Below are 26,368 nucleotides of genomic sequence, written 5' to 3' on the forward strand. Positions count from 1 at the left end.
ATTTGTTTCTTAGTATTTTATCTATATTTCTCCTTTTTCCGCTTATATTTGAAAGGAATAAGTGTATCTTGTGTTACCACATAATTTATAATCTTTTATTCCGTATCTATGACATTTTTGTTAGCCTAAATATTATCGAAGTTTTATTATGTGAAATGGCGCTAATGGTTCATTTGGATTGTAATATTTCTTCAAATTGCTGTTTATATCAATAATACGAATAATTTTAGATAATCTATTATTAGGATCGTTTTCTCCATGCTTACTAAAAATAATAAACTTTAGAAGTGATCCAAATTGATTTCTAGATGTCACTGTACTTGTGCATATCTGCTTCTATTCTTCATCTCTACTTTTACGAATGAATTTTAGATAATCACACTAGTTTAATCCATATAATACGACCAAAAAATCGTTTTATTTCATTAGGATTTGTTTTAGACCATTTATCTAGTCTGTAGCTAGTATCTAGTATGTAGCTGCTGTTTTGATATTATTTGCGCAGCATATAAGTTCGTTCGTTTCCCGCTATCTTTAGTACCTCTTGTAACCAACGTTACAATTGCTTTCAACATGAAGCCTATACTACAAACGCAAACAGGTTGTGTTTTCTCTATATAACATTTACATTCTTAATAGAAATCTAAATAATAATACACACCGACTAATTATATTTACATAATGCATATTCGAAATATATATGTTAGCATGCACTATTCTTGTCTCGAAAAAATCTAAAAAATTAACTTTTATTTTGTCCTCATTTACGTATCGACATGTTAAAATACACCTAATTTTGGCAATAGATATGTATATCCGAATCTCTTCGATTATTATTTCATTCTGTAATAAACATAAAATTGTTATAGAAATCGTGTAATAACATTTTTTGTTAATGTTACAATTTTTGTTCTTTAAGGCTACTCATTTTCATTTTGTAGGCATTTTATTATTTAGGAACCAACAATTGGTAGTCATAAGTACATTATGCTTATAAAATACGCGCCAATTCTCGAATCAGGTAGAAAGCACTTGAGATAAAAAACCGTAAATTTATTTTCCATTTTTGCTGATCAAAAGCGGTCATTTTTTTCGATCTATGGACAGCTGTTTCTTATGGTGTCTAAGTAATAAAATAATGTTATTGTATTTACGTTACGAATAAAAGACTTTGCAGGTAGTACATGTACTTATCTTTCATGTTCGGCATTTCATTTTATGATGTATGAACGTAATTTTTTTAAGTTTCTTTTATTGATGTTTAATCCTTCACTGAAGTTGGGCATTTGACTTCAACGATGATATCAGGACAAATTAGCCTATTTGAAAAAACCGCTTAGAATCGTTGATTTTTATCAATAATCAGACCACTACCTTCAATATCGAGCTCGTATTCGGTGGAGAGTTGTTTAAGTGCTAATGGCTCTTTATCAATTCCCCACTTGGTATTATTGTTTTCTTTAAAGCAAGGATATCAAATTAATTCTATTAATTTTGGATAAGAAGTGTATGACATTCTACATTTTTTCTCCGGACATTGAAGCAGTTATTTATTTTTGACGCTGCTCGTTCCACTCGAATGAAATTACTTGTTCGTTAATTTCGCGTTCGGTTTTGAAGGGGTCTTTTTTTTTCAAGAATTTTACAAATTGATTTCTAGCATAGATTAAGTTCTCATTACAAACATCATATGCCTGAGGGTAAGATGTATTAGCTGCATAATCACCGTCGATGTTTTCAGTATAAAATTTCTTTGCGAGATGCAGACGATTTCTTTCTTTTCGAGAAAAACATACTTGGTTTTTTTATGTACATATTGTAAAATAAAGTTGCCTATATCTTTACTTGATAATTTATTATTTATTTTACGATGCAATACACTACTGGAATTTTTACTAATGAGAACACCTTCACATTGGGTTTGGTATGAACCGCATAGGGAAAAGTTGATTCTTTTGCTACCTATAAATTTGACAATAAAAATTCTATAATTCCACCACATCATTATCGACGTTTTATATTAAACCGAACACGTTAACTGCAATACAATGTCTTGCCAATTGTATTTCATAAAAAATACCGGTTAGTATCCCCCATAGGTGATTAGTCTTAAAAGTTATTGCTTCACTACACAATGATATCCGCGATCTCTACATTTCTCATAGAAATCAAAACCAGTGCTCTATTTAATTTGTTCGAAATATATCAACACTTTAGTGTAAGAACCAAAAATCTACGTTTTAATGATTTCTTACTGAAAATATGTGAAGCTTTTTCAGTAGCTGAAGGTTAAATGATAATTTACCCAATACTGAAGAAAACTTGTAAATCTCTACAACAACACATCATGCTTCACATCGTAATTTGATTGACAAAGTTTCCGGGCAGCCAAAGCAATACTAGTTGATACAAATTACTCAAATTGATAAATACAAAAGAACATGCAGGGCGTATTATGCAAATAAAATAAGCAAGAGAAATCTACTATGTAAATCATGTGGAGTTTCTTTACATTTCTGAGATTGTTTTGCCGCTTACTACTTAAAAAAAAATATTGAATATTCGCATAAATAATAAACATATATATAATAATAATAAATCATATTTATTTACATCCTCTAAATTTCGCAAAAATGGAAGGATAGGATTAAAAATTTAGAGATTAAGAAATCTTACGTCTTACGATCTTTCGAATAATACCGGTGATGAGCGGATGAATCTACACGATACTTATCTGTGTCAGAAAAAAAATGTTAGTTACACGTATAAACGATTCAGAGTTAAAAAATTACTATAGAAAGAAAAGAAAAGAAAAGAAAAGAAATATTTCTAGAAAATATAAATAGAAGTCTACCTAGCAAATCGTACACCTACAGTTGTTAATTTCACAGAATTCATTTTTGGAATCTGTACAGGTAATAAGTGTGAATATTTTTAATTCCTCTCCATATCTTCTGTAAATAGATCTATCTAAATAGAGTGCAATTATAAATAATGATAAAAATTCATTTCAATTGCCAGGCTTTCGAGTAGTAAATATTGCATATATTTATAAACAGCATTCGTTCTATAAAAGTGCATGTTCCTTTTTCTTGTATAGTTGCGGATATGTATCGAGTTTCAGAATACTGCAATAGTTTCGTTAGCATCATAAAATTATAATGTAGTACATGAGATTTGATTAGGAAAATTAAGACTAAGGATACATCGGAAAAAAATTCCAATATTAACGCCTGCATGGTATCTGAAATAATATCTATATATATACAATGCTTCTTAAATATCACATGGGTATATACTATGCTATTGTATCTGAAACTTTTTGGTATACGGATACAGGTTAATGTTAGAAGTTGCTGAGATAAGAATTATTTGTCTAAAAGAAGAAATCGACCATGACGGTATTCGTTGCATTGAAGAGATATAAGAGGTATAAAGAGGTATAAAGAGGTATAAAGAGGCCTCTTTTTTTACCATCTCATAGTTTTTTTATAATAATTAGAAATACCTGAGAAATTGATAAGCTTGATTCACTTCTTTCATGTACTTGTTGTAATCGAGTTTGGAAAATATTCAGTTAAAAATTCTTTAATTTAGTCGAGAATCCTCATTTTGAGATATTTTTTCGCAGATCCCGATTTTTTTCCTAAATAAATTCACCGCAAGTTCGACGCTGTTGTAATATTTTTTCATGTACAAATGATACCAATGTAAAAAAATATGTCAGTAATTCCATCAGCGTACTCTTTAAAGTCTATCCAATACCTGAGTATATTTTAAAGCACGAAATATATTCCATGGTGGAATCACATAACGTTCAGATGAGGATACCATACTTAGTAATTTGCGAAGGATTATAAACTACGAAACTCGGTCATTCATGTTATTGTATCGTACTTTCGTCGATGATAATATTTTGCCTAGGATTAAAGGTTTCTCAAAACTTTTTTGAGAAATAATCTATTATGGATTACACCTTAAAGAGTCAATCAGTATTGTCGGGCATACTGCTGTTATCGAAATAATGTAAAAATGATAATATTTCTGTAATTCAATTATGGGTCATAGTTTCACGAAATATTGAAGTTTCCAGTAACGAATTCGTTGACCAATAATCATTTATCCACGTTTTTTTTTATCAACCCATAAGAATTGCTAAGGCAACCCACTTTTTAAGTTCGCGTGTAGTGACTTTGAAAAATAATATAAAAATAAGAAACTTTTTTTATATTACTTACTCTTATCAGAATTCTGTGTATATTAGTTTCCATACTAATAAATTCAATTAAATCCGCTTTAATAAATAAATCTGCGAAATCTTCTACGTTTTGTAGTTCTCTGGAGAATAGATTATTAGTTAGGAGTTAGGTTCTGTGGAGTTTTCGAATTTCTTATTGTTTTTCAGTAAATCAAAATCTTATCACTTTATATCATTATCTTCATCCAATTATTCTGTGTCACATGGTAATACATTTTATGGCGCGAAGTCAGATCATTTCGGACTTTAGAGCCATTCGAACATGTTTGGGTTTATTTCTTATCTGAATATGTATCCCAAAATTCAATAGGAACATCGGATAAATTATTTATCTAGTATAAACGTATTTTCTTTTTCGTTTGCCATTATCAAAGGGTACAATTTTTTGCTTTATTAAAAAATTAGAAACAAGAAAATGGGTTAATATGATCGTATTGCAACCTGTAATTAATTGTTGCCTTGTGTAGAACACTAGCAGTATGTTATAGGCATTTATGCGATAGCTTCGCAGATTCCAACGTGGTCTTACCAGCATCTGTGTGAAAATTTTCGTGTGGCATCAACGTAGTGTCACCGGATGGTATAGACCAATGAATTGCGCCTGTTTTTTCTTGTCAGATTTCCTTTTTTTGCTGGCATTTTTAAATCATTCGTGAGACAAAACTATTGTGAGTTCGACGCCTCGACTATTACAATAAGGAAATAATATAGGATGTATTATAAAAGGAACAAGAAGTATAACAAAAGATATAGTAAACGATATATAATAAATGATTATTAAAATATTGCAAAAATTCGCAAAAGATCGACTATTTTTTATCTAGGTGACATTATTCGCTTTTTAATTTATCGGTGAACCATTTTAATTTATCGCGGCCATGAGTACCGTACGAAAAGGATTAATAACTACCGCAAACAAATAATCGCCAGCCGAAAAACACAGTTTTAACTGGCATAGAGACTATAAGGCACCGGAAATCTGATCTCCCACATTCACAAAATTCATAACAAACCAGATTTGTAATTTTTATTTTGATAATATTGATTTTTACGAATTATAACGTGCAACTTCGTATTTTCATTTATTTAACAACACATCAATGTTTGACAATAAAAATAATTTCATTACAGAACTGTGCGTCGAGTTCAGTTATTTTTCTCCGAAGTTCATCATGTTTCTTTAATGTCTATCATTGATCTTTACTTGGAATGTCTGTTACGTTCTCACAAATTTAGATTGTTATTGTGTAGAGATAGAAAGTTCTGCGGAAGGAATATGAATCTAATTGATCAGAATGAAAGGAGAGGTCTTTTCTCACACATATTTTCTGCTCTGTCTTGTTGAAACAGTCAGACATACTAATTATATCAAGTGACGATAATGACTAGATTAGTAGATAATAAATAAGATCTATCAGGAACAAATGAGACAGAGCAAACGATGAATTCAATGTCAAATCATTAATATAGTTCCAGATTTCTACCTATTAACATAATGAAAAAATATTCTTCAATACTAACTTCTTTTTATTCTCAATATAAATTCGATGTCGAAATAAATTTTAAGGTTTATTAATTTTTTAGTCAGAATTTAAATAAATTCCGCGGTTAATTGCTTTTTCCTCAGAATTTTCAGAAATAGTATCTTTGTCACTTGAATCACTTTCATTGTCATTCTCGCTATCATTATTTTGTAATGATAACATTTCTAATACATTCTCCATTAAACTGCCTTTATCTCAGTAGGGTTTCTAAACCTTTGATGTGTGCTGACAGTATTTCTTGCAGCTATCTGTTATAAGTATTATATGTTAAATGGTTAATTGAAAATTGGATTTCAATCGGTTATCGAGAAGGAAGATCGATTTCTACAAACTTTCATTATTCTTTATGTATAAAATAGTTAATGATCGGATCGATACTGATATTATTGATGATATCCAAGCAATTCAATATCAAAGCACTCAATGGGAAGAGTCGATATATATTAAAATTGTAGATATTTGATATCAATTTTCGAAACTGACATACTTCAATGAATCGATATCAAGTTGAAAAGCGTTTATATCGGATCAATATCCATTTGATGATACCTAATAATATTGAATCAATTTCCGTTTGATGATACCTAATAATATTGAATCAATTTCCGTTTGATGATACCTAATGAAAGTATTGACACTCGTTTGATACATATGTTTAAGTATTGACACAGAAACAAACGAATAGCGATTTTTTGGATTAACGAACGAAAATCTGAAAGATGAAAGACTGAAAGACAAATCGTCTTTATATTTTCATAGAAGTACGGAACGGGTATTAATACTTCCACAGATGTATCGATAGCCGTATAAATATTCGTGATACAGCAAAGAAAATAAAAATATTAAGTTTTTCTATTATTTTCTGAGATATACAAACTTTCTCTCGTTTGTACATTTGCTCGATAATGTCAATACTCGATAATATTCAACTATTCTATTTTACTCTTTTGTACTCTTTATTGTTTTCTACTATCTGCTCTGATCTCTTGTATTCTCTGCTCTCTCTGCATTGATACCTAGTCTCTCATATTAGTTACCGCTTCTTTCTTTCGTTCCCTTATTATCGCTTTCTTGTATCCAGATATATCTTTTAGGACTTTTCAAACAAAGTCCTAGACATCATGTAATCTCCTCACGTGCATCTCTATCGGTCATATACTCTCGCTTACATACCGCTCATGTCATTTATATTACTAGTATTACGTTTCTATCTTATAGATACTAATCTTAGCACTCTTTCGATATACACACACACGCGCGCATACACGTGAATATTTTCATAACACAATACTTACGACTTAGAATTAGTATTCGATACGACATCATGATTTGTAAACTGATATCGATAGTATTGATTTGTTATCGGTCTAATTGCTAGTGATATTAATTGATGTATTGATGTTCAAATTATCCTTGGATATTAACTGATAGAAACGAATGGATTAATCGAACGATTATCACGAATGGGAATTTGATATTTCAACAGAATTTATACTTATGAATAAGCTATCTGGTTGATGTTAAAAAGTTTCATCTTGTGTTATGAAGAATTAATTACGTATAGTATCATACCGTAAAATATGTCGAAAGAGTAAGGGCGAACGAGTTGGTCTTGAACAAGGAAAGTAAGTAGTGAGGTTGGAGCGAGGTAGGCAATTAGCAAGCATTAGATGAAAGCCTCAATGTACATATATATGAAAGAAATGAATTTATGAATTCGGAGGAACACATAAGGATGTATCCTTTTGTAAAAAAGGTTTGTAATTTCGTTGGTGAATTGCGGAAATATTTAATTCATATTGTTTCCTAATATATCATAAAAAGTGTAGGTTTTTTTTTTATTTAAAAAAGAAAATTAAGCTTTAAATGACTGCAATTTTCCATTAAATAAAAAATAATAAATTCGTTAAATAATAAATTGTTATATCTGGGATTCGTGACAAATATTTCGTCAAAGAAAAGAAAATTTTTTGTTAAGATAAGAAATCTTCTATTGTCGAGAAACGACTTTTGTTTGTTTTTCTCAGTTCCATTACAATCAGTTAAATATCATCGAATTAAAGGAATAAAAATTATATAATATTAATAATTTATAACCTCTATAAGTAATACATACATACAGACACACACAAATTGATAAAAATAGAACATATATACATATATATATATATATATATATATATATATATATACATATATATATATATATATATATATATATATATATATATATATATATATAATTGTAATAATATATGAATTTATTGTGAATGGAATAGAATTTTCAGATTTCTTTAATGCAACTAATATTGTAAAAAAGTTCTTTAACAGAAAAATATCAGAGACCAGCGACAGGATAATTTTGTCAGAGATTTGTCAGAATTATCTTCTAATAAAATTTACTCGATTTCGGATCTTTGATAGTTGGTAACTTTCTGTCTATTTTGGCCTTATTGTTTTGTTAACGGGACCATGGCAGTCACCTATGGTATAACTATGTAAAAATTTCCAATTAATTACTTTCAATAATTATTATAAGTAAAATATAAGCAAAATTAAAAACTTCTTGATAATAGAAATAACTGGATAAACAGTGCAAAGTAAAGATCGTAGACAATAATTAATTATTGTTATTAATAATTTTTGTTTCTATTAACAAACAGAATAAGTAGTCTAAACTTCGAATAGAGAAAATTTATATTAATTCATCTTTATATACTTAGTGCTATAATTATTACTTCAAATATTATTGATCAGTTCATTTGTTTTCGTTGGTTTCAAAGTTAACAGATAGAATATTAGGCAAAAATTAAATTTTCTGACGTACTGTTTTAAAACAATATCAAGAAAAGTAAGATTTGCTATTGCAGTCCCTACAATTTTCCATTATTATTTTGTACAATTTTTATACTAAAAATATCGTTGAAACATAACCGATTAGCAAGTTGTGGTATAAGCAACCGAATATTTAATTAGAAGATGTATATTTAGACACAGCTTTAATAACTTATCATTGTAAGCTAATACTAATATAAATTCAATTATTATTCCTAGGATAAAATTTATAAGAGTCCTGTACATTTTAATAAAAGTGTTAGAAATAAATAATACATTCAAAACTCATTCGTGAAAATAAATCGAAATATTTCGAAACAAATTCTCTCCTTCATTTTCTCTCTTCTCTTTATTTTCTCTACCTCCTTTCTCTCGATTATATACGTATATTGCTCATGTACACACGCACATATATGTATGTATAATAATATATTATAAAGTATGTATATAATATAATATACATATATGTATGTATAATAATATATACTCATAACTTGTATTGTTATCTTTGCAAAAATAAATAGAAACTTGTATTATATTTTGAAGAATTTTACAAAAATAATACTGGGCTGTAAACGAAATTTCTTCTCCGCTGTGAAAACGGTAGCAAACGTGTTAAAAATTTTTGGACGACTTGTTTAAGATTTTAATTCGATTCTGTCTTCGTCTCGATATCTCTAATAGTATCCTATACGATATTCTTGGGTATCTTTAAAAGATTCGCGACTTCTCGTACTGCTTTTTTTTTCATAATGAAACATTACTAATTGGTGTATGTCGAATCATGTATTATTTTTATTTCCGTGATTCATTTCGTGTCAAATGACGACTAAGTATAATTGTAAGAAATATTCAACACATTTCTATAATTTAATATCTTCGATATTGACCTAGGATATTTATAAATATACTACAGTTATCATACACTACATTTTAATTTTATAATGCTGATAAAATCATTGCGGGATTTTAAAATTAATACATATCCGTGATTGCACAAGAAAAAGGAAGATCTACTTGCAGATCCACACCATTTAAATGTTTATAGAATATAAAATATATAATACTCGACGCCTTGATAATTGAAAAGAATTTTTATCTGTATTTATATTTGATACTTCTATTTATAGAGGAGATGGGAAGAAATTAAAAATATTTGCGCTTATCTATAGAGATTCAAAAATATATTCTGTGAATTTCCACTTGGTGTGTCCGGTGAACTGGAATTTACTTTCTATTTTTTTTTTTTTTCTTGAAATACTGAAATTCATTCCTCCCTTCTTCCTACAGTAATTTTTCAAGGCCAATGGATTGGTCTTACTTTTTCTTATTTTCATATTGCTTTCTCTTGCTGGCATTTTTAAATCACTCACCAGACAAAATTATTAAGCCTACAGATCGTGATGCTTCGACTGATTGTGAGTAAGAAATGCTATAAAAACAAATGTGTTACGAACAAATACGTTTACAAGATAAAAAGACACAGTAAATCAATAACGGACGAAAACAAAACAAACATTTTGTACTTACTATAGGTCGTTAATATTACACGTATCTATCAACGAGTGGTTATGTGTCGAGATAATCAAAAACAGGATTTATTAAGAGTCCCTTGAAGTGAACACATTGTTCTTTTTCCGTTATCATAAATTATCATCATATATGTATATGATGCATATAGGCATATTTTTCTACTTTTTCTTTTTATCATTGTTCTTATTATTATATTATTATATAATATATTATTATTATAGTAATAGTAATAGTAATAGTAATAGTAATAGTAATAATATAATGTAAAATCAGTGAATAATAAAAATAATATGAAGCTATAAAATAGCGCTGGAAGAAAAAATGCGTAATGTGGATGGAACTCATGTTTTAATCTTTATCAAAATAATATGTAATATATAAGTGTATGATCACTAATTTTTATTTTTGAAGAAATAATCAATAAATGTGTATACTTTATAACTATTTGTCATCAAACCAAATCGTACCGCTACTGTATCTTATTTACTACAAAACATCACGAAATTCACATCACCATCAGCGAAGAAAATAAATGTAAGAGATTGAATTGTATATCTTACTAAATTATTAGATAAGGAAAGAAAAAGAATAAATTACTTGATTATGTTATATAAGTACAATAAAAAACACAAGAGGTCATTGAGCTTGCGATCCCTGTATTATGAAACTTTTTTTTTTATAAAAATATAAATAATTTTTATTTGACAACATACAATAGTATAAAAGTCTGTATAACGGAATTACAAAACTAATATGCCTGCCACACTTCTACTACACACTTCTTCTAAGAAGTTTGCATTTCTATATAAAATCTGGAAGGAACTACAAATTTTTCTAAAATTTAACAGTATCTTAGAAACAGATCTATTGACATGAACGATTGGACTTGTATATTCTTATTTTTGTCCTAGAATTATTTATCCAAAGCTCATTAAAATGCACGAATGAATTATTGTAGCTTTTCCGTACGAGCATCGTGAAACGCATTTCATTGCGTTTGAAATATAATAGTTTAGAAAATCTAAGCATCATCAGCTTCCACTACACAACAAGCAAACAATCGTCACGAAAATAAAACAAACACCATTCAAGCGTGTATATGTAAATTAATAGTGGGTATACAAGCTCCTTTTTTGCCACAAATTTCGAGGGTTGAAACAGGCATTGTACAAAACTTCTTTTTCGCGAAAGATATCGAAAGAAGAATTTACTATGTACATATTACAATGGTAATAGGCGTAGTTACTGACTGATTTTGATGAACAAGATCTTATTTTAAAGATGAACGTTTAATCAAAGACGGCGCTATTTCGAATTTTTGAAAAGGCTTTATACTTTTGCATGATATATTTTCAAAGAAACATTATTTTATAGTGAGATTAGTTTTGTGTTCATGTTTAATAGAAATGAAAAGTAAAGTTTAAAAGTACTTATAATTAGAAAACTTGAAAATCTTGGAAAAGTAATTTATATTATTCCATAATAATGTTCAGAATATACTTGATTGAGTCAAAACATTGAAGCTTAGATAGATCAATTTTAATAACAATAACGATCGTTAAAATTTTCATGATATTATTATCAGTATATATAAAACATTTTTTCATGAACCAGGATTTTAGAGCAATAATATAGAGTACAATTTCTATTATTCAAACTTATTTTTGAAAATGTGCAACATTTTAGATTTTATGATGATACAACTAGAGATTTCTAAATTACTTAAGGAAAAGCAAGAGACTGATAACATCGAATTCGAGAGTGTTAATATCATAATCCTAGGCTATCTCAAAATATTTAACTGAATACCAGTAATGTAATGACATGCCAAAATCTGTAACTGATTACCGATAATATATTCGTAAATTATTTCAAATTTAATAACTAAAAACGCTCCTCTGCAATGTTTGTTAAGAGGCATCAACACACATTATTTGGAAATGATAAAAATTTCTGGTCTCAAAATAGCTACAAAAGCAATGTAGACTAGATATATAGAAAAGGAAATCTAAAAATACTGTTTTTATTTACAGATTTTGTAAAATTCTAATATATAAAATTAGATATTTTGTCAAATACCACACTAGAAAATATTATTATTAAATATTAAAATTTAATTATTAATTTGTTTGTTCAATTTTGCTTAATTTTATTAAATTTTATTGTTAAATATGTTAAATAGTTGTATTCTTTTATAATTTAGTAATATGTTTTATATTTCAAGTTATTATTAATACTGGAATGAAACTCCAGTATTTTGCCGATTTTAAATGAAATATTAAAACTGAAATTATTTCCTATTAAACATCTTAAATGGCTCCTAATTGATATTTGATCTGTCTGAAGCTTTTATTACCGATTCTGTGCACTGTAAAATTGATAAAACTACCCTTAAACACCGGTACTTTGCCGAATTTTTTGAAATATTAATATTATTATTTATATTATTTATATTATTAATATTATATAATTTGAAATATTAATATATATAAATAATTTTCTATTAAGCACCCTAATTCATCCCTAACTAAGCCAGACCTGTCAGAAACTTTTATAATATATATAGAATGATATATCCATCGTAAATTAACAAAACCATTCCGATAACCATGCAATTTTTCGATTTCAATTGAAATATTAAAAATTGTAAAATTCTTTTTTAAGCACACTAATTGTTCCCTACTTGAGTCGGCCTCGTCCAAAATTAATATTTTTTTTTTGTACTTCGTAAAATCAATAAAACAACCGTGAAAGTCTGGTACTTTTCTGAATTTAATTGAAATATGGAAAATTAAAAAATTTTATTTTAAGCAACTTGATTCACCTCTAATTATGCTGGACCTTTTCGAAACTCTAACAGATTTTGAGCAACATAAATTTATTAAAATAATACTGAAACTCCGCTACTTTGCCGATTATAATTGAAATATTATAAATTAAGGAATTTAATATTAAGCACCCTAATTCACTCCTAATTGGACTGGAACTAATCAAAACTTCGATTTACCCCTAATTCAACCGGTCCTATCCGAAATTTTTGTAATACATCCTGTGCACCGTAAAATTAATGAGACCACTCAGAAACCCCGTTACTTTGCCAAATTTTTCGAAATAATAACATTTATAAAATTTTCATGAAGCATTCTAAGTCTCCCTTAATTGATATGGCCCTGTCCGAAACATTTACCATAGCTTCTGTGCACCGTAAAATAAATAAAGCTACCCTTCAACCCCGGTACTTCGTCGAACTTTTTGAGATGTTAAAATATAATGAATTTTTTATAAAGAATCCTACGTCGCACCTAATTCAGTCGGCCTTGTCTGAAACTTACATAATAGGTTCTGTGCACCGTAAAATTAATAAAGCCATCATTAAACTCGTTACTATACCGGAATTAATTGAAATAATAAAATTCAAAAATTTTTTTATTAGGTACTCTAAATCGATATAAATTGGGTCAGCCTTTTCCGAAATTTATATAACAAGTTCTGTGTATCGTAGAACTAATAATGCCATCCCTTATACCTGGTATTTCGCTGAATTTATTGAAATAAACAAAATTAAATAATTTTCTATTCAGCACCCTAAATCACCTTTAAATGAGCCGGAACAGTCCGGAACTTTTATAATAGATTCGGTGCACTGTAAAATTAATGAAGCTACTACTAAACCTAAGTATTTTTCGAATCTTTTACGATATAAAAATTTATAGAATTTTTTATAAAGCACCCTAAGTTGCCCTTAATTGATACAGACCTGTCCGAAATTTTATAATACATTCTGTACATCGTAAAATTAACAAAACCATCCTGACACACATGTGCTTTGCCATATTTACTTCAGTAATTAAATTTAAAGAACTATTCTGCTAAGCATCCTAATTCGCTCTTAATTGAGCCAGCCATGTCCGAAAATTTTATAATACTTTCTATGAACGGTAAAATTAACAAAACCATCCTTAAATCTCCATACATTGCCGAATTTAATACAAATATTAAAATTAAAAAATTTTTTTATTAAGTATTCTAAATTACCACTAATTTTGCCGGCCATGTCCGAAGCTTTTATAATAGATTTTGTGCGCAGTAAATTTAATAAAACCACCCTTAAAACATGGTATTTTGCCGAATTTAATAAAGTATTTTTTAAATTCTAATATACAAAAAAATTTAATAAAGTACTGGAGTTTAAGAGTGGTTTTACTTTTTTACAGCGCACAGAATCTATTATAATATTTTCGTACAGGGCGGGCACAATTAGAGGCGATTTTTGGTGTTAATGCAAAATTCTTTAAATTTTAATATACAATAAAATTCGGCGAACTGTCGGGATTTAAGGGAGGCTTTATTAATTTTACGTTGCATAAAATTTATTATAAAAGTTTCGCAAGCGGTCGGCTCAATCAGAGGAGATTAAAAGTGCCTAACAAAAAATTTTTAATTGTACTATTTCAATTAAATTCAGCATAGTATCGAGATTAAAGAATGGTTCCATTCATTTTACGGTACACAGAATCTACTATAAAAGTTTTGGGCAGGGTCAGCTCAATTCAGTGCGATTTAGGATACTTAATAAAAAAATTCTTAAATTTTTATATATCAAAAAATTCGGTAAAGTACTGGGAATTAAGGGTGGTTTTATTGATTTTTCAATGCACAAAATTTATTATAAAAGTTTCGGGTAATTCTATGTATCTCATGCGTGAAAAGCATAAATTAAATTATATGGCAACGGTCGGCGGTACTATACTATCGAAGATTATCAGCGGCTTGTTGAACTTTGTTATTACTCTTGGTTTAATACTATAAATCAAGATACAGGATTTAAAGGCAAGATATTTCTTTTTCAAACATCATCTTCGTTTTTAAGTGATTCGTAAAATCCACATCGTGTTCGTTATGTGATTGAAATTAAGGAGGAAGATAAAAGAGAAAAAATTTATAATGGCAGTTACACGAATCAAAGAGGAATTTTTCATCGAACAAGGTGTACCGTTTCTCAAGAAAATTTTCTTCGGGAATATTTTGAAATTATACGAGAAATGTCCATTCCATGTTTCCTCTACCGTGTCTTAATCGTAGTTGCATCAATTTGATATAAGTAATTATTCAATATAAGTCGACGTAGAAGAAATTATAAATTCAATGCTCCAAATTGTTTGTTATAATATTCACAACATATACTAATAAAATATTCATAACATTTAATAATATTAGAAATATTTATACTATTAATGTTTAATATAATCATAATATTCAACGTTTCCTAAAAATATAAGAATATAGATTAATAAACTCATACTGCGAATTCCATTGTCAATAAATTTGAATAGGAATTCAATGAAATTGCGTCTTCGTTATCCATAGTCTCCTATGTATCGTCACATACCTTCATTAGTTATTATTCGTTTTGCCTATAATCCTATTCCCTCTGTGCATGCATTTGTACGCGTATGCATGCGTTCTGGTCAAGTGGGCGAGACTGCGTGCGCAGATATATGCGTGCGTCTGTGTATTTTGCATGTTTTGAAAATAAAAAAATTATTTTTTCACTCGTTTTCCTTGTATTAAACAATAACAGATATCTAGATAATACGATTGGTTTTATCTAATTATTTAATTATCTGTTTGTTTTTTTTTTACAGAACTATGTATCACATCGCTAATTTATTTCAATCATATAAACGACTACATTTTCCTAAAAATTTACTCTCTATTGAAGAATTTAAAAAAAATGATCGAATCATACTTTCGGTTAATTAATAATTCATACTGTACTAATTCAAAAGTAACAAGTAATTTACTAGAAAAATATTACATTTCTCTAATCGTCTATTTCTTATTACGTATAAATGTGCATTATTATGGCATTTATTATATTTCTAGCAATATAACATTTCGGATTGTATTATCCAAATGAATAAATTCTTCGAAAAGCACTTAAATAATACTTTACCCAATATTTACTTCTAATTATTCCTTAAGATAATGGTAGACATTCGATTAACCGATTAACATCGCTAAAAACAAAAGTTATAAATGGCATAGAGAGACAAATTTTCAATGAAATAAATAACCATTCCTTCTAAATACAATCTTTTAAATTTTATTTTCTATGCAATGTCGATGTTCTCTTCACGTAAACTAAATAAATTTAAAAAAAAAAAGAAAAAAAAAATTCCCTCCCGGAAAGGAAAATAAACGAAATTCGATTCTTAAATAATAAGATGATGAATAGGATATGTATATGGAAAACGACAGATAGGGAAAATCAAAAGAAGTGATATTTAAAAAGAGAAAACGAAGTTGAAAACAAAAAAAAATTTCCCGTAATAGCTGTATTGATCTAAACTTGTTAGCAATACTGGTGAGATTACAGAAAATGATATTCTCGTCGGACTATGAAAAATAATAGGGGGAAATGAATCATGCTTTCAACTGGCTTGCGCCTGCATTGTGTCTGGGAGTCGGGGTAGAAGCTTTTCGATGAGAGTTGGACCAGCGAAAGTTATTCCGTTTGGAGACACTAATGTGACCAGTGCTAACAAATTCCAAAAGATGAAAGACGATTTAAAAAGGAAGACGAGCGTGCAAACGGAAGTAGCTGAGAAATGCCAAAAAATTAGAAAGTGACGTTAAGAATCGCCGACGTTCTACACTTCATGGCCTTGGTATAATAAATTATAATTGAATTTAATATTAACATTTAATACATAACTCAAGGATTTATTTTCATAGATTTAAAAATTGTTTGTACGCCTCGCTATAGAAAATTCTATAATTTTATATATGTATATATGAGTTATATTGGAGACGCTACATTATACACTATTTTATACTTTGTGTCCAATACTACGATACTACGATATAGCAATTTATAATGTACTAAAGAAAATTGCATAGTTCTTTATTATTACTTTATACTATATTTTATCTATTCTTTTACATTTATTATATTATATTTTATTTTATCTGTAATTTGTCTTTGACGTATTATCGCATAATATTAAAGAGAGAGGAAAATATAATTAGAGTTATCTGAATTAGGATATTTCTGTTATACATTTATATGTCGTATTATAATAATCGTATATATGGCCAACTGTTGCGTAGCTCTATCCTGTTTCGTAATCCCCGATGAAAATATCCTTTGAGAAATCCACGATACTAGCTAATTTGCTGGTTTGACACTAGTTCAATCGTTCCTCTGCCGATTAGTTAATCAATTGGAACAGAGATACATGATTTAATTCATTGACGAAGAGAACAGAAAAATGAAAAATAGAAGAAAAATAGAAAGGTCCCTTAACGTTCTCAACGAATCGTATGGATCTTTGATTAAACATTTCAGTTGTTGTGGTTTCAATTATTAAACGGATATTTCGTAACGTTTGCACGATACGAAAAAGTTCGTGCAATATTGAAAAAGTTTCAAGGAGATTCTGACATTTTTTCTATGTAAAGTTAAAATAAAATTCTGAATGTTGGTCCAAATTTTTCCATAAATAATTAGAACATTTGGAAAGACTTTGACTTTATATCGAAAGATTTATCGAACATTTTGAAAGATTTTGAAGTATTTTTAATAAAGATAAAACACTAAAGTTATCAAAATCTTTTAATAGAGTTTTTTTAAGCATGCTCTGTCAACGTTTAGATCGTGTAATTGGAATAATTACCAATTATTCGAAAAGAGTAATTTAAAAGTGTTCGACCATTTAAATATGTCCTATTAATATTATCATCATTAATATTATCCTTTAAATGACGCGCCTCATGTCGAAATACGATCTATATGAAGCTTATTATTTATTATTTATTCTTAGGAAAATTTATAAACCAGATCGATCGAAATAATAATAACAAATGATATTCATCTGTACATGTAAATATGTACTTATTTATAATTTTTCTTCCTAGACGACTGTGTTAACGGTGTCTCACAAGATCGCGCCGATGGGAGAAACTATTAAAAGTTTTCATAAAACTAAAATACGGAATTAACACGAAATAAAAATGTCTGAAGAGCACTGAAAGTATCTTTCCTTGACTACCGTGAGCGTGCTTGATTGATCCACATGGTAAAGAATAATGATGTTTTATTTTTAATGAAACCAATTTTCAAGGAAAGAAATGAAATTAAGTAAGAACTTAATATTTCGTTTAATGTCCAGGACGTAACGAGATGACCGGAATGCTCACATTGTTTGAACACATATGTAATATAAGCAAGAACGAGCATGGATTCCTAGCAATGCCGTAAGTAATTTTCATTTCTTTCCTTTAACAATAACGAGTAATAATAATAGCGATGAAATTTAAAATTCTGCTATAAATTTTTCATCATATTATAATATTACAATATTATAATTTCATTGCTGTGGAAGCAATGACTGTAAATATTGGTTTTCCGCAAATCCATCCCATATTCCCGTTATATCATGTTGCACAAAATCAGAAAACCGACTCCTTTTGCAATTAATCAGAATAGTTACAAAAGTAAATTTCATTCGATCAATCGTGATATAATATTATATGCTAAAATTTATCTTGAATACCATTCTGCAAAATTATTATTAAACGATAACTTGCTTAATTACAATTATCAATAGAAAGAGATAGAATTATGTTCGCTATCCTGTCGTAAAATCATTACATTTTATTTTTGTTTAATCAACCCAGAGATAAATTTATATAATATTTTCTCTTATACGTACGTACATCAATTCAATTTTCTTTATTCTTTTCAGACGGGACCAGGATTAAGCAAAAGTAAATATTCAATTATATCTAAAATTACGTCCAAATCATTACGTTTGATCGTTTAACGACGCGAATGTATCTATATAAGTGAATTTACATTTGTATTTTCATCTTCTTTTTTTATTTATCTTTATACTCGTGAATGCGTGAATCAGATTAATTAACCCTATACACACACACACACACACATGTAGAGATACACATACAGAACATGTGTTGATATGTTTTAACTATTACGAATGTTTAAACGGAAAACCTCTCTATATGTAGGATGTATTTAGGGTTAATAGATGTATATATATGTATAAGTATATAAGTGTGTATATGTGTGTATAATCATAAAAATACATATATACATGTGTGTGTGTACGTATTAATATTGATGTATAACTATAATTTGCCTTTGTATTCATCTGTATACATGTAGATATTTAGAAAAAGGTAAAATTAACCCCCTTACTTCGGCGCCCTCTCAGACGTTCGGAGCTTCGATTGATTTATTCATATTTGATTTAGACGAATTTGCAAACGTTGCAACTCTTTTGCAAAAAAAATCAATATTTTGTTTCTTATAATTTTCTCGATAGTACGATAAGTTTTGAAGAAATTCGATTACGCCAGTTTCATTGATATCTTGTGTTACTTGTAAGAATTTCCGTTTTTCTGATGGGGATCTCTGTGGGGACGTCTGGGTGCGAAGGGATAAAGAAAGATTAAAAAATAAATTAAAATAAAAAGAAAAGGAAGAAAAATTAGAATTGAAAAAGAAAAAAAAAGAAATTAATACCAAAAAGGAGAAAACGCAAAAGATTAAAAAAGAAATTAGAATCGAAAAAAAGATTAAAATTCAAAAAAAGGAAAAAAGGTGGAAAAAGAATTAGAATAATCAAAAAAGGAAAATCAGAAAAAAGGATTAAAATGGAGAAAAGAATTCAAGGAAAAAAAAAATGAAGAAGAAAAAAAAGAAAAATATTACAAACAAATGCGTATTGGTAAATTGTACGGATATATTTCATATTTATATCGAGTGATATCTGTGTCTAATTTCTGTGAGTCGTTGTAATAGCGATGTCGCAAATGTAAACTCAACTTTTAACCGAATATTTGCTATTTCTTTAATTATTCACAATATTTGAATATTTTTAATCGGCTGTACGATTTGATTTTAATTTCATTAGCTTGATTAAAAAACTTGATTGAGAATGCGAATTAACGGAATATTTCAGGTTAATTCTCTAAGCAGTACGAGGCACAAAAATATAGAATCGAGTAAATTTGTTAGAAATTCGACTAAAAATTCGAGTAAAATTTATTAAATCATATATCGAAATATACTTATTACTATTATATTGTTTAATCAGATATAGTTGATTAGGTGTAAGATAATTTTTATATGATATAACAATCAAATTAGTAATGTTAATCATTCGTTAAACGTGATACATTTAATTACATCATTGTAATAAATAGAGTTAATTTTTATAAAAGAGTGATATTAATTATCGACATTACTGATTAAGATATTAAGTCAGGGAAAAAAGTTTCTTTTTATTTTCCTATTTTGCATTTTAATGCAAAAGCGGTTACGATTTACGATTGTTTAGAGTATAGATCATAATTAATAGTTTGAACGGACGGCAACGGTTGAATCTCCCCTTCCATAGGTCATGATCAATTTCACCCAGAATTGTGCTTCATGGATCCTTTCAAGAATGCTTCAGTTCCGTTCCGTTCCGTTTTAGTAACGATTCGCAAATAAAAATATGATCCATTAAATGTTTCATTAATTAATCATGCGGCACACAAACATTGGATTTTTATTCTTCTTCAATGATTTATGTCTGTTTTGTGTACAGTTGGTTCCTTGACAGCATCATTTGCATCACTTACATGATACCATCTATATTGGAAACGTTTGATACAGCTTTGTGCAACGTCCATTGATAACGGATTGGTCAATAAATGTCAAAAATTTCTTTAAGAGCCGGAGTGGCATCATTATCTCTCTTGTAATAAAATATTCAAATGTATCTTCTTCGTTCTTCGATTCGACCTTGCTCGAAATACTTGATGGAAGCTCGCCTTTCGATAATCGCGCGGCACTATTGCCAAATTAATTGTTTAACATTAACAAAATTATATCGGATGTCATTATTCATTAGCCGGTAGAATGCTAGGAAACATTTGAATAAGGAATGTGACGCAAAAGGGTAGAAGAACTAGGTTTCAACAATTATTGTCAGTTATAATCTTACATAACTGGGATGGTTGCTTTTGTACTGATTTCTACAGTTAATTTTATTATTGTTTTTTCTCGCGACTATTATTTATGTATATAATTTAAGATTAGAAACTAGTGCGATTTAATGTTAATATTGTCATCTGCCGACAAGTTGAAAGATATGGAAGATAAGTGTAACTCCGGGGAATCGCACGGTGCAAAAACCAAAGAACCGGACTTTCTTTTAACAAGCAACACTTACAAATCTATTAAAGAAGGTTAGTTAATTTTTATATTATTACACATTACTTCACATATTTATAACCTCTATTAATTTCTTCTTATTATAAAAGGAAAAGTTGCTACTGAGAATTTGAGATAATTCTGAAGAATAAGAAAGTCTTCCTGATATCTGTTATTATATTTTGTTACAGACAGTTATTAAACAAGGAAGAAAAAGAAGCTATAGGCGAAGCGTATATACGCACCGAAAGAATAAAAAAATGATGATGCTGTGATAGATGAATATCTAGAAAGTAGAGCGTCTTTTGTAGGATCAAGTCTTTCTGTAACAATTAGAGTATCTAAGCCTCCAAAAATTATCGGTATTTTTCCTTCGAATTTATTTCCATTTTAAACTATTCATTAACTTTTGTAAATCAAATATACCTACGTTACATATTAGATGTTGCCGACGGTTTGACAAACTTGGTTCTTCAAAAACGACTAGTCTACCCTATGCAGGATTTATATGTCATTCTATAATCCTTCTGGAAACACCGTCCTTAAGTCTATTGAAAATGTTTAAGATCAACCGCTTGTACGGCAATGGCGTAATATATATTCGCAATTGAATTATTTCAGGATTTACGAAGAGATACGACAAGACTTGCTACAGCCAAAGGTGCATCAATCGCTTGTGTAGATGCCTCTCACAAGAGAAAGAATGGTCATTTTGGTCAATCAAGGACCAATGGGCCAGATTTTCTTTCACCAAACACTCTCCTATGTATTAAAGAAAGTTAGTTTTTATTTCACATCGTATGCTTTACATATCTATAACCTTTATTAATTTCTTTTTATTATAGAAGTAAAAGTTACTTCTGTGAGAGAATTACAAAGCTTCCTAATTTCTGTTATTATATTTTGTTATAGACAGTTCTTGATCGAAAAGAAAAAGAGTTTATACGCGAAGCGCGTGGCGTACCGGAAGTGTAAGAAATTGTGAGGCTGCGACAGATGAATGTCCAGAAAGTTGATCGTCTTTTGTAGGACCAAGTCTTTCTGTAACAATTGGAGCACTTAAGCTTGCAAAAATTATCGGTATGTTTCTTTCGAATTTATTTGTATTTTAAACTATGCATTAAATTTTGGAAATCTAATATACCTATGTTACTTGTTAGGTGTTGCCGGAGGTTTGACAAACTTGCTTTTTCAAAAGTGACGAACACAATCAACCACTTGTATGGCAATGGTGTAATGTATATTCGCAATTGAATTATTTCAGGATTTACAAAGAGAAACGGCAAGACTTGCCAAAGATGCATCAACTCCTGTAGTGATATCGATGCTTCTCAGAAAGGTACGAATGATAACATTGATATAATATTGAATAAAGAACCAGGGGAACAATTATTAGAAATGTTCCAACTATTAGAGAAAGATGTATAAAAGCTATAAAAGCAACTCTACTTTCTAGATATTAATTATTTCAGATTCTCCATTTTTTTTTATTCCTCTGGCACATCACGCGTTTCGCATATAGCTTCTTTTCTTCTACGCATAATAACTCCGCTAGTGAGCATATATAATGACAAAATGAAATAGATGATAACCTTGAATTGTATACACGAGGAATAGTCCCGCGTAGACACAGTAATAACCGTAAGAGTAGAGTAGTCGGTGGAAAAGCAACGATGTCAGATACGCATAATTGTAATTTAAAAAAATGGGTGAAACCTAATTGTCATTCCATTTTATATGTTCCTACCTTATTTAGGTCGAGTTAATTCGGGAAAAATGTTTCTTCGTATTCCTATATTGGCTGATGACATTATTCCGGGTCCATAACTTTAGTAATGTCCAACAATCAATTTGGTAATCAAACGCCGCGCGTTTGAAAGTTGAGTTTTTGTGGAATATTTTTCGAGAGGTTTTTTCGAATTCGTGTATTTGTTTAAAAGTTATCACGCCTTATAAGTGAGATAGAACAAAGAAGATGTATTTTGAAATTTTATTACGAGGAAAAGAATAATGCCACTCCAACTCTTGAAAAAATTTAGAATCGATGCGTTATAAATGGACATCGCACATGGTTATATCAAACGTTTCCAATATGGAAGATATGATGTAGTGGTGGAAGACATAGACTAGGAACCAACCATCGGTCACAAAACAGTTCTACATCATTTGAAGAATGCTGGATGTAAAAAGATATCCAATGTTCATGTTCCATATGATCAAATAGTGAAGCGTTTAATGGATTTCTGTCTGCGAATCGTTATTAGGACCTAACGAAACCGATGCACTCTTGAAACGGGCCATTATGTGCGATAATCTATGAAAAGGATCATGATCCATGGAAGGAGAATCAACCGTTGTCGCGCCGTTCAAACTATTGATCATAATCTCTTCTCTAAACAATCGGAAAATGATTTGCTTTTGCATTAAAATACGAAGAAACCTTTTCCTCTAACTTAATATCTTGATTAGTAATGTCATTGGTTGATATCATTCCTTTATGGAAATTAACTCGAATTATTTCAGTAATATAGTCAAAGGTATTTATCTTGCTTAACAATGTGAATGAATGACATTACTGATAGGATCATTATATTACATATAGATTATACACGTATATCATACACGTAATTAATTATATCTAATTAAATGTTATAATAATAATAAATATATTTCAACATACGATTTATCGATATTCTGTGTAGCAAAACTGACTAGAGAATTAACCTGAAGTATCAGGTTAATTCGAGCTTTTAATCAAGATTTTTGAGTCAATGAAATTAAGATCAAATTCTGTGGCAGATTGAAAATATTCAAATGTCGTAGATAATTGAAGGAATAGCAAATATCGACTAACATTTCAGTTTGCAGTTATAACATCGACATCGCGTAGATTTACGCCCGTTACAGACAGATATCACTCACTCGGAATAAATATGAAATGGATCGTTACAATTTCCCAATGCATGTTTATTTGTTTTTTCCTTCTTTGTCTTTTTTCTCCCTTTAATCTCTTTCTTTTAATTCTTTTTCTGTTTTCCTTTGTTCTGATTTTAATTTTTTTTAATTTTCTTTTCCTCTTTTAGATTTTAATCTTTCTTTTGATTCTAATTTATTTTGTAATCTTTTTCGTTTTTTTCTTTTTGGTAGTAATATCTTTTTCTCCTGCAAAGGGTTAATTTAAACTTTTTGCTAAATATTTACATCTGTATTATAGACGTTATGGGTACAGGTCCGTTATAGTTATTCATTAATATTAATACATACAAACATATACAACTACATGTACATATGTATGACCATCCAATGTAGCCAAACTTTATAATGTCGAAACTAAAGGTGCTAATTTTGTTTCTTACGTATCCACTTATATGTGAGTACTTACACGTAATTTAAAAAATGTTTTAAACCAAACTCCTTCAACATGTGAGTAAGGGTCGAAGTGAAACAAAAATAAAATGAAAGAAAAAAACGAATACGAGAAAGTATACGGAAATAGTATGAGAATAAGTGAGATGGATCGTTAACTTCACTTATTTCATTACGTTTTCGTTCTTCCAGTTCATAGAAGAAAAAGAAAGAGCGAAAGAGATACAGCAGAGTATAGAGAAAATCAAAATTAATAGTATTCAATAAATGTTTTCATTAGTATTTGTAGTTAAATATCAGTACGTGGTATAAATGGTTAATATATAATAAATAGTAAAATGTCGTGTCAGTGTTGCGTCAGGATTTATTGTAAATTCTCATCTACCTTTTTAGAATAATAATAAATTATTACGCCCACAATTGTTTCAATTAAAATTCTTATAGTTTTTGTATCAATCGGTTTAATACCTACCACTTATACCACGTATTGATAATTCATTATTAATGATGACCATTAATTTATTTAAATTACCGATTAAAAATGTTGAAAAATATTCATCTAATAATTAGAAACTTGAATTAAAATAGAAATAGAACTTTGCTTTTGTCGTGTGATATCGTGTGATACGCACGATCAGGTTTATTTTCTTTTTTGTGAAATGAATGAACGTCTTTTGATTTTTTAATTACCTACCTCCTGCTCTAGAAATATCACATATTTCGTTTGAATCGTAAACGATACAATATCATGAATTCTTTTGATATCAATATTTAACGTGAAACCGTAAAGTACTGATACAAGCGACGATTAATTCCATAAATGCTTGTAGGTGTCGTTATCTGATTGTTTGCGTCTTTGAACTTATGCGTAAAGAAAGCAGTGCTTTTGTATAAAAACAATTTTGCAAATATGGAGAGAAAAGGAATAGAAAGCTTCTTGCGGAAAGGACGATATTTTAAAATCTTGTTTAATCCCTTCGATCATTTCGAGACTATACGAATTTGTAGATATTAGAGTTTAGTCGTTCAGTAAATCCTCCGACCAACTTAAAACGTCATACGTCGAGTTTGTGATGTATCAGACGATTCGTAGGACACGTAGGATACGAGGTAATTCGCGCTTTATCAATGGTTAAGTTAACTCGAAATGATTTTCCGCGTAACAAAAGAAAAAATCTTTTGCGTTTGATTTCTGAAGAAAGGAAGATAAGGCTACGCCACGCGGAGATGACATATCGTTTGAAAAAAACAAACGAACGAATACGTATCAGGAAATTCTACCGACCTGGTTTGTATTCATTCTCAGTGATATCTGCGTGTGATGTCCGTAAATCTATGTGATGGTGTTACAAGTGTAAACTGAAATTATAGTTGACATTTCCCATTCCTTCAATTCACAACATTTGAATATTTTTAGTGCGCCACAGGATTTCAAATTAATTTCGTTAACTTAAAAATCTTGATTAAAAGTACGAATTAACCTGATACCTCAGGTTAATTCTCCATTCAGTATTAAGACACATAAATATACATTCCAGGCAAATTTATTAAAAGTTCGACTAAAATTTTGTGTAAAATTTATTATATCGAATATTGAAATATATT

At 29.0% G+C, this 26,368-nt stretch overlaps 2 long non-coding RNA genes across 2 annotated transcripts in view; both read left to right on the forward strand.

Annotated features, from left to right (window-relative positions):
• Window positions 1-22,006, forward strand: part of LOC127064035 (uncharacterized) — a 44,293-nt gene extending 22,287 nt beyond the window's left edge. Inside the window, exons 2-8 of the long non-coding RNA XR_007781568.1 lie at window positions 16,550-16,841; window positions 18,091-18,251; window positions 18,345-18,429; window positions 18,921-18,942; window positions 20,790-21,432; window positions 21,589-21,759; window positions 21,840-22,006. This is a non-coding gene — a long non-coding RNA (uncharacterized LOC127064035). The remainder of the gene's footprint in view (window positions 1-16,549; window positions 16,842-18,090; window positions 18,252-18,344; window positions 18,430-18,920; window positions 18,943-20,789; window positions 21,433-21,588; window positions 21,760-21,839) is intronic.
• Window positions 22,007-22,022: 16 nt separating this feature from the next.
• LOC127064036 (uncharacterized) lies at window positions 22,023-25,002 on the forward strand. Its single transcript, XR_007781569.1, has 4 exons — window positions 22,023-22,175; window positions 22,310-22,477; window positions 22,558-22,736; window positions 22,870-25,002. It is a non-coding gene; the product is annotated as an uncharacterized LOC127064036 (long non-coding RNA).
• Window positions 25,003-26,368: the final 1,366 nt, after the last annotated feature.

Source organism: Vespula vulgaris, chromosome 5 (assembly GCF_905475345.1).
Source record: "Vespula vulgaris chromosome 5, iyVesVulg1.1, whole genome shotgun sequence".
In the NCBI taxonomy this organism is placed as follows: Eukaryota; Metazoa; Arthropoda; class Insecta; order Hymenoptera; family Vespidae; genus Vespula; species Vespula vulgaris.